The following is a 10,530-nucleotide window of genomic DNA, read 5'->3' as shown; positions in this document are numbered from 1 at the left end:
GCATACAAGAGCGATCTCCTTAGATCCTTGATGGAAACTAGAAACACGCAAGACAATTGAATTGACTCTTTCCCTAAGTTTGACTTATTTGAATTATAAGAATTAAGGCTAATGGATGAGCCTCTTACCTATTTCACGAAATTTTCGATGAAGAAACCTTGTTGTGACTGGATGCAACTCCTTAATGCTTGACAAGACCTGCAATCATTGACCATAAAAGGATCAAAAGCATATGCGATATAATAATTCAAACAAATCTTAACCTAATAATTAAGGAAATTGGGAATTGAATTTACCTTAATAAAAATTATAAATAATTATAAACCATTCATCATTCCAATAAGACAAATCAATGGGAGAAAGTGTTCATTTGTATTAATCAAAGATAAAGAGGAGCCTTACAACCTTCGCCTTGATGTCATGAGGTTCCTCCCAGATGCCTTCAATCTCATCCTTAGATGACAAGCTTTCCAATCTCAAACTAACAACACAAGTTTATCTTCTCTGAGTTTTGACCTTCTTAATCCCTCTACCCTCTAGTCACTTTATAGGCCAAGAGGAAAAAGTTTCAGATCCAAAAGAGGAGGATGAGACCCCTTAATTGAGGGATTATGTTTCCATGAGGAAAGGGATTAAGATGCATCATCTAAGAGTTATAGCTCAAATAATCATCACATGGAAGCTTTCAGTTGGGAAATATTCAACCAACTATGTTTCTAGAATGTACATTTTTATTCTTACTTTCTTGAATTCACCTGCGCGGGTTTATAATGGTAGACAGAGTGCATTGTTGCACTGTTCTCATAGTTAATTCTAGCGAATGTGCAAAAAAAGCTAGGAAAATCAGCACAGGTGAAACTTAACAAGATGTGACTACTATTTTCCCCAAATTTTTTCATCTACTGCAAGATATTTTTAGTTGTTTGAATTCTAAGTGATTTCATTCAAACATTTTCACTGATGGTAAAAAGACCCATAAATTGATCAAGTGTCATGGTGACAAATTGACATGTAACAGATTGCCCCCTTAAGTGCGAAGTTTGTAAAATAAGTTTTAAAAGATTGAAGTGCTTTATCATTCCAAGGATTGGATCAGAGCCAATGGCTTGAAACCTACAGGGAACAATCAAGGATTATAATGCAAATGTATATCAATAATCATCATTGAGGTAGGTATTCACATACTCAGAGTAAAGCGAACTCAATGAACAAGCATGGAAAAACCAAAATCATATAGATAGTAGACACAGCATGGACGCAATTGTTGGCTTGTAGTGGCCTAACCCAGGTTCAGAGGTGACTTAGCCAAACAAATCCTGGTACTACTGGCCCTTTTGGTTACAGTCTGCCTAGCGTGGACTGAGGTCTCACCTGAAGTAGTATGGGAGGGTGCTAGAACTAGGTTTCTGCACCCTAGAGATGTCTGATGATTTTCAGTGGTCCGCGGTTTGATCCTGCGTGCACGTCGCTGCGCGCACCTATCAGTACCTCACAGACGATGATGTTGTCTTCGCACAGCCCTACTCGGGACTTGATCCACGTTAGTACCCAATCCCTTATTATTAACCCGATATTAGTTGATCACTTAGGTTATCTGCATGTGTTTAGTTATACTTAACAATGTTCACCATTCATACTAGTGTCCGCGATAAATAAAACAATATAATTGCAAAATATATCAACCATATAATAACTCAAAACAAATACACAAGATTTGGAATTAAACTTCTCTTTATTATTCTTCTTCCTTGGTTACAAACGTGACTCTACCCTGCGCGCTCAGCTACAGGGGTCCGCGCACTCAGTTGCAGACTCTACTAGGCCTCTGCGCACTCAGCTGTATAGCCTCTTCCTACTACTACGACCCGAGGCACTTAGAACTTTACTCTATGCTCGTTATATTCTCGACTCCATTCATTCCTCTATCTATTTCTAATTATCTTTACGACTTAGGGCAACACTGCATTCAAAACTTAGGGCGGACAACCCTATGAATCTAACATATAATTTGTGCTTTGCGCCCATAATTCACGGAGTATTTTCAACAATAATACTCAAAACTTGGGCTTTGAGCCCCAAAACATGTTGTGGGGGGATTCCATGCCCAACAGGCCCCCAACACAAATATCGTGACTCGTCCTCGAGTCACTCTGTCGACGTGGCGATCTTGGCGCAGAGTCCCTCCAGCTAGTCTCGAATGGCTTGAATGTCGGCAGCGCACTCAGCTGCTGTCTGCTGAACCTGCTGCATTTTGTCTTCTAAGACCTCCATGTCTGAATTGGTCCTTATATCTATAGCGGCGTCTACTGCGTATGTTTGTAGTCCCACGCCCTTGTCCGAATCCTCAGGTTGTGAAGACCGTGCTTTGGTCGGTTAGTCAAATAGCCAATCCACCCATGTAGGGCTTCAAGCGACTGCCATTTACTTTGCCTGTGAAGGGTTCTCCATTTAGTTTGACTAGCTGGACCGTGCCTTCGTTTGTGACCTCCTTAACCACGTATAGTCCCAGCCAGTGCATTCTGAATTTTCCCGGAAATTTTTCAAACTTACTGTCATACATCAGCATGAAGTCGTTTACCTTGAAGTTGCGCAACTTGATATGGTGGTCGTGCTAGGCTTTTTCACCCTACTTTTGTACCTACTGATGAAATCTAGCCAAAAACTATTTCTCCTCGATTTCTTCCAATTGCACAAGCCTTTCCTCTAGAGCTTCGTAGTCTGTCATCCCTATGAGCGCTACTATTCACAGACTAGGTACGATGTATTCCATCTGCATGACAAATTCCATGCCATAAACTAACCGGAAAGGTGTCTTTCCCATCAATTTCTTGCACGTTGTCCTGTAAGCCCATAGTATGATAGGTATGCGCAAGTCCCAATCATTTTGTTGTGCGTTGCACACTTTGGTCAGTGCAGCCTCCAATATTTTGTGGAATCCCTCTATTGTCCCATTAGCTTATGGGTGGTACAATGTTATTTTATGATGATACACTTGGAACTCTTCTATGATCGCGCTGATGGTTTCATTCAGGAAATGTGTTATGCAGTCACTCATTAATATTTTCGGACAGCCGAATTGGGTCAGCATGTTTTTGAACAAAAACTTTGCAGCCATAGCGGCCGTGCAGTATTTGACCGGTTGCACTTCCACCCATCGTGTCAGGTACTCTGTCACAGTGATGATGTAGTGCGCGCCCGTCTTTCCCTAAGGTATGATCGGTCCCACAAAGTGAGTTGCCCATTTTTAAAATGACTGCATTTTCATTTGTGGATTTAACACATCTCGTCCCTCTGCGAGGGTTTTCTAGTCCTTTGACATATATCGCAAGCCTTGTAGTGCGCTTTCAAATCCTGGTGCAAGGTTGGCCACCATAACTCTGCGGGAAGAATTTTCTGTGCAGTCAGGCGTCCTGCATAGTGTCCTCCTGCAGTACCCCCATGTGCTTCTGTGAGGATTTGACCTCGTTCAAATTCAAGTACGTACCTTCCCAATATCTCATCATTTCCCATTTTGTATAGGTGACCTGTGATGACAAAAAATTCCGTCGTGTGCACCACCAATTCCTTTCTCTGTTGGACTAAGTATTCCTTCAGTGCAGTACCTATTGTCAAAAAATGGATTATATCTTCGAAGTGGTTGTCTGCGACACACACTGCAAAGAGTTGTGCATCAGGTAGTCCTTCCTCCAAACTTGTGGGTTCCTCGCCCGTCTTAATTCGTGACAAGTAATCTAGTCTTGCATTCAAGCGTCATGGCTTGAGTATGAACTCAAAATCATATTCTTGGAATAGTAAGAGACATCTACATATGCGCCCCCCCAACACAGGCTTATTGACCAAGTATTTCAATGCTGAATGGTTGGTATACATCTTGAAATGTCCTCCGAGTAAGTAGTGTCGGTATTTTTGGATCGCTACACCATCGCTAACCCCTCACACTCGGTAGTGGAATATTTATTTTTTTCTTTGGACAATCTCTGACTTGCGAATGCGATCGGGTGATCCATGCCCTCCTGTGTGAGTACTGCTCCCAGTTCAATGCGCGATGCATCAACATGTACATGAAATTCCACATCCCATTTTGGGAAGACCAAGATTAGAGCGGAGGCGAGTTTCCCTTTTAGGACATCCAAACTCTTCATGCAATCATCATTCCATCAATATGTAACATCTTTTTTCAATATCTTTTCCATCAACGTTGTTATTTGGGCATAACTTTTGATGAACTTCCTATAGTATTCGGTGTGTCCTAAGGTAGCGCGTAGTTGTTTAACACTTCGTGGTACTTTCAAATATAGAATAACGACAATCTTTGCAGGGTCCACCATCAGTCCTTGTTTGCAGACCACATGTCCTAGCAGGTTTCCAAAGGGAACGAGGAATGTGCACTTCTTAAGGTTTAGCGCAATCTAGTGTCGGCGGTAAGTATCCAGCATCAAGCATAAGCTTGCTACATGGTGCTTAACTAATCCAAAGACAGTCCAATCATCTAAATATACCTCCAAGAACTTGTGGATGTACTCTTTGAATGTAGCCACAACGATGCGCGAAAAGATGGCTGGCGTGTTCTTCAATCCAAATGGCATAACGGTGTATTGAAAGCAGCCCCATACTGTTGTGAAGGTCGTTTTTCTCCTGTCATCCGGCATGATCTTGATTTGATGCTACCCTGAGAACCCATCAGTGAACTAGTATGCTTCTTGACCGCCAACATTCTGCAGTACTTCATCTGTGAATGGTGTCGGGAATGGATCGTGTATACAGGCATCGTTCAGCTTCCTAAGGTCCACGCATATTCTTATTTTTCCTTCTTCCATGCTATCTTCCTTTTACGTGCATTTCACCTAATATGTGTACATTGGTGAAACGAGTAAGTCAGCAGTCTTGTTGTCATCATCGATTCGCCATATTAAGAGGGAGTTATTTTGAGTACAAGTGTTCTATAAATTTTTGAAGGACGAGATATTTATGACGCTTATATGAAGAAGAGTTGAAATAATTCACTTACTCAGCAAATGGCACTCGTCAAGGTTGAGGCAGCAAAGTCAAGCTTTTACTGAAATAGTCCCTTTCCATTCCATTTTCTGCGTTTATCCGCGCAGATTCTGAAAGCAGAGAATGCACAAATTTGGTGATAATATTATGACAATATGTACACAAATTTGGTGGAAACATAAACATTTTGACAGTGTGTTAACGTTGTGAAGAGTGGGCTCCTTTTGAGTTCATTTGTAATGGCAAATTGGCAATTACAGAAAGAGGGTTGATCGACCTGGAAAACGAATATTTCTCTCTTTAAAACCGACTGACAAAGCGAGTCACTATTTTATGCTTTTATATTTATTATCGCTGCCGCGCAGGGTATAACGCTTTCAAAAATGCGTTGACCGTTGCATTAAGTTTGAGTGGACTAAAAATTAAATAACAAAGCGTAAAGTTAGTTTTATAAAATAAAATAAATTTGTTTTTAATTTTTTTTCCTTTTAATTGTGATCGGTAGAATTAGCTATATTCTTATTATGTCAGGATGATTCCCCAGTCTGTCAGTAATAACATACAGACAATTAATGTTTCTGACATAATCTGACATAATCTGGTGTTTCTAGACATAATCTGATGCTTGATAAAATGCTAGTTATGAATTTCAATGCAAGTAACATTTCCCATTATTCTTTTTTCCATCAATCCGCATTTCAGGATAACTTTTTAAGTTTATTGGAAATTTGATTATATAATTGTTTAAGATAGATTCTTATACTTCTTCATTTGAAAGGGCCAGAAATATTTTCTCTCTTGTGAGTTCAAATATTTAATTTGAATTAGGAAATAATCTATATAGTTGATTTATCAATTTTCATGAAAGTAAAATTTTCAATTATAATTATTTTTTAACAAAATTGAATAAATATTTGAACCAATTTTAAACCTTAATTATCAAATGTTTGTCATTCCATTACAAGTTTCTTTATCTAATGTGATAAAACATTAAATTAAATGTTTAAACTGGAAAATTTGAAGAGGGCTCTATACTGTACTATTTATGTGTTGTGATTAGACTTCTGTTGTAGGTTATTTATATGTTGTGATTAGACATATGTTGTAGGGTACTCCATTTTCTCTTGGAAAAGGAATTGCACAACAATGTTTAATTTTTTTCTGGACATTTGTCTTTGCAATCATCAAAATTCATGCGCTTAAACATTTTCCAAATTAAAATAAAATTGATGATATACGGCTTTATTAATTGCAAATCCGTGTTATTTGTAACTTTGAATTTATTACTTTGGTTTGACAAACAAAATATCAGAATTGAAACGCACTAAAGAAAACAACAAATTTATTAAAACACTTTGTGACTTTAAATTTATTATTTGTTAAAAGGATTTGGCCAACAAACATCAAAGTACAAAGCCAAACAATTCTGAGCATACTTTTAATCCAAAGAAGAAGACTCACACTTACCTTTTATATTTAAATAATAGCGTGTCTTAAAAGATATAATAAAGTACTATATGTAATTTGATATTATTAAATTTGATTAATTATGAAAATAATAAGAATATGAAAGAACAAAAAAAATTAAAATTAAAAAGATGATGATGATGATGATGGTTAACGTCCACTGAGACCAAACTTTGGTCTATCGGACCTAAAGAAATGAATTATTTAGTTTGATTTAAGATTTTATTCCTATGCTCAAAAAGCTTGGAGAGAAGCCTCCCGAGCTCACTGTAATTTTGACAACGTAAAAGGCTACGAAGGTCAGTATTGCAACATAGATTTTGAAACTGAGATCTAATGTGGTTGCATGCGGGGCAGTCTAAGACGAAGTGATTTTCATCCTCGATGTTTGTATTCTCACATAGATGGAAAAACCTTTCCATCCATGGTGTTTTAGGAACTGACTAAAGACCTGTTTCGCTATGGAGCTCATGAGAGTTCGTTCTAATCTTAGCTATATTAATTTTCTTCTTTGAGATAGGTAAAACATAGAGATACTTTTGATCTTCTAGGGTGGGGTTGATGACCTCCTTATAATATCTCAATTTTCTTTTAACTGCTAAATATTCCTCACACCACATTTTTTCTTCGAACTTAGAAGTAACAATATTTTTAATGTTATTAACTTTTTGCAATGCAACATTCTCGTCGATATCCCAATGGTTTAACCAAGCCCTGGTGTCTTTATGCCAACCTCGTTTGAGCCTTAGGTGGTTTTTGCTGGAATTTAAAGCTAGGTTAGGAAGTCTATGGTCTCCTATGTTATTGAGTTTGTGCTTGTACAATAGAAGCCTAGTCATAGCTAGGCTTTCGATAGGGCAAAGACCCACTTCTAGAAGGAGAATAAGATAGGGCATGTTGCTTTTAATTTTGAGGTTATATGTTATAAAACGCTTCTGGATTTGCTCAATCTTTCTCCAGGATTCTCTAGAGATGCTAAATCTCAAACCTCACATCCATATAAGATAATTTGAGAGACTAAAGTTCCAAAGAGGAACTTTTTTCTATCCCACATTACGAGGTTTGTCGTTTTACAATTATTTTCAAGACCAAAATAAGCTTTCCATCCCCATTAATCCTTTTCTCAATGCTATAGTTCCAGTTGAGCTTGTGATGAATATCAATTCCTAGGTACTTGTAGGAAAACACTTCCTCCAAGTTACTATTGTCATACAAAAAATTCAGCGTAAGTGTCCTTCTTGGATTTGATAATCATAACTTTTGTTTTGTCAATGTTAACAATCATACCCATGGTAGAGCAGAAATCCTTAAGAAGTATAAGTCTCTTATCAAGATCAGATGGGCACCTTGCGAGAAGAACAATATTGTCAGCGTAGAGAAGAAGGATGATGACTATCCCAGCTAAGATCGTGCCAGCACATCCTGCTTCCTCTAGAAAACGTTCTATCTTGTCGATGTAAATGCCAAATAGGGTAGGGGAGAGGGGGCAACCTTGTTTAACTCTGATATTACACTTAATATCTTTCGACCACCCCTTATTGCTCTTTAACTTGGCAATTACTTTCTCATATAACCTTATAGTAGCAACTCTCAACTCAAAAGGAACTTTTAGCTCTTCTAATCTGTTCCAAAGGTTGTTTCTAGGAACCGTATCGAAAGCCTTTCTAAAGTCCACAAAGCAACAAAAGAGATTGGATTTATCATTGCGGCATTCCTCCACAATGATCCTAAGCGTAACGAGGTGGTCTGTTGTTGAGTGATGCTTTCTAAAACCGGCTTGGCCTTTAGCCCGCTTACCTTCACTTTCAAGCCATATGTTCAACTTCCTTTCCAAAATAATACCATATAACTTGGCTAGGAGAGGTTTGATCATAATTTTATGATAATTAGAGGGTTTATTTGTATCCCCACTTTTAAAAATAGGGATAATGAGGCTTTGAGTCCATGGTTTAGGGAACCCTTGCTTGACCGCTTGATTGAAAATCTTGTGAATGTGGGGGACGAGGACATGACCTCCAATTTTTAAGATTTCTGCTTGGTAACCTTCAATGTCCTTAGCTTTCCCATTAGCCAAGCAATTAACCCCAAAATCAATGTCCTCTAATGAGAAAAATTCTTTCGTTATCAGCAGGGTTTCAAAGTTATCCATGACATTTGGAGATTCATAAAGCTTTTTAAGATAGGAATTCCAGTCATGTAAAGCAATTTTATTATTATCTTTAGTTTTCATAGTTAGAATCTTCCTCCAGAATTTCTTAGGAGCTACGTTAGAGAGGTGTAAGAGATTCTCTTGTCTTTTATGAATATACTGCATTTTTTTCCTTTTAGTTAGGGCTTTGTATATTTTTATCTTGCCAATTTTAAGAGATTCATCAACAACTTCCTTAATTGCTCTCCTCACACTTTTACAATCTTTGTCATACCATGGGTTGGTTTTGCTATTTCTTTTATTACTTGAAACTTCAATTGAGAACTTGTTAATAAAATATGAGAGGGTTGTAGTAAAATTATGATAGAGATCTTCTATGTTGTCTATACTAGATAAAGGAAACAAATTAGTTTTTAATTCATTTAGAAGGAGATCTTTTTTATTTCTATAAAAGATTAACTTCTTTTGGTTATAAGGATTATCTTCTATGGGATCTCTATGTATGAAAAAATTGAGAGTTATAAGTAAATGCCTATGATCAGAGCCAGGCTCATGGTCGTTTAAGATGTCAAAATTTGTTATTTCGTTGTATAGAGGGAGATCAGAGATAACATAGTCTACCACGCTACTACCAAGCCCATGGATGCAGGTCATCTGGCTAGAATTGGGCCACTTCTTTAGACCATTGCAAATTATGAGATCCTAAGCACTACAGAGCTTGACTAGCTCTGACCCAAACAAATTTTCCCCAAGGTATTTAGAGCTCCTTTTGTACCGGCTATCCAGAGAAAGGTCTTCGTCTAACCAAAGAGGATTGGGGTTGGAATGATTGCTTAGAAGAATATCTTGGTTGCTTGAAGTTCGAGCCTTAAAGTCAACCATTAAAAGGATATTGCCTTCATTCCTTAGGCTAGAAATATCATTCTCTAAACCATTGTAAGGACTATTTTTATCTAGATTCTTTTTCTTATAGAAATTAGAACTGATGGGGGGGATTAACAGATTGCTATGTAGGTCTTTTTATCATAAATGTTAGTAATTTCTATCCAACTATATTGGTTGTAAGGGTCGTTTTTATAAATCATAGCATGGGAAGAGATGTTCTTCTTAATGTAACAAGTTATACCCCCAATGCCTCTATGGGAGGATCGCTTATTCTAGGTAGACCATAATGTAAATCCATCTATGTTAGGGACCTTAGATTCTTTGTGCTCCCAAGTTTCGACAAGCAAAACAATATCAACATCATTCGAGATCCAACTTAGCTTGGGGCCTTTGTTCCATGGAAAGCCCTGAGAGTTCCAAGAAAGAATCTGGAGCATGTTGAACTGCTATTTATTATTATCTTTTTGTTTTCTATCTCGAATAACGGATTTTATATTTCTGATTATTGCCCATTTTCCTTCCTTCCTAGCTTCCTTTACCTTTTGAACCTCCTTTCGCAATTCTACTTGATCTTCTAGAATGAGATCTTCATTTATTATTATTCTCGTTCCTTTTAGACTTGAGGCTTTACTAAGTATGTCATACTTATGGTCAATAGAGCTCACCTTTATTCGTATCAGCCTTCCTTTATTCTCAGGTAGTTTCCCCAACCTTGTTGCTTCTGTGAGACACGTTGTTTTAATTTGTAATTTGTTATGTAGTTCTATCTGGGCTATGGCTAAAGTATCCTAATCTACCTCCTCTTTCAAACCGAAGATAATAAAGGCCCTTTTGTTATGCTCATGGTCTAATTCTATCAATTTTTTCATTTCATCTTTAATTGGTTTGATATCAAGTTTACCTACCACACTATTTAGGGTGAGGCGGCTATTAACTCTTTCCTCTAGCTCTTTAATCATGTCCTTCATTTTAAGACTCTTTAAAGTATCAACATCTACTTGCTGGGATGTTTGTTTCATATCTTGGTTTTGTTT

Source organism: Pinus tabuliformis, chromosome 7 (genome assembly GCF_031772625.1).
Source record: "Pinus tabuliformis cultivar Carrire ecotype Pingquan chromosome 7, CPIR1, whole genome shotgun sequence".
NCBI lineage: Eukaryota > Viridiplantae > Streptophyta > Pinopsida > Pinales > Pinaceae > Pinus > Pinus tabuliformis.
The sequence above is the reverse complement of the archived record's forward strand: the minus strand, read 5'-3'. Positions refer to the sequence as shown.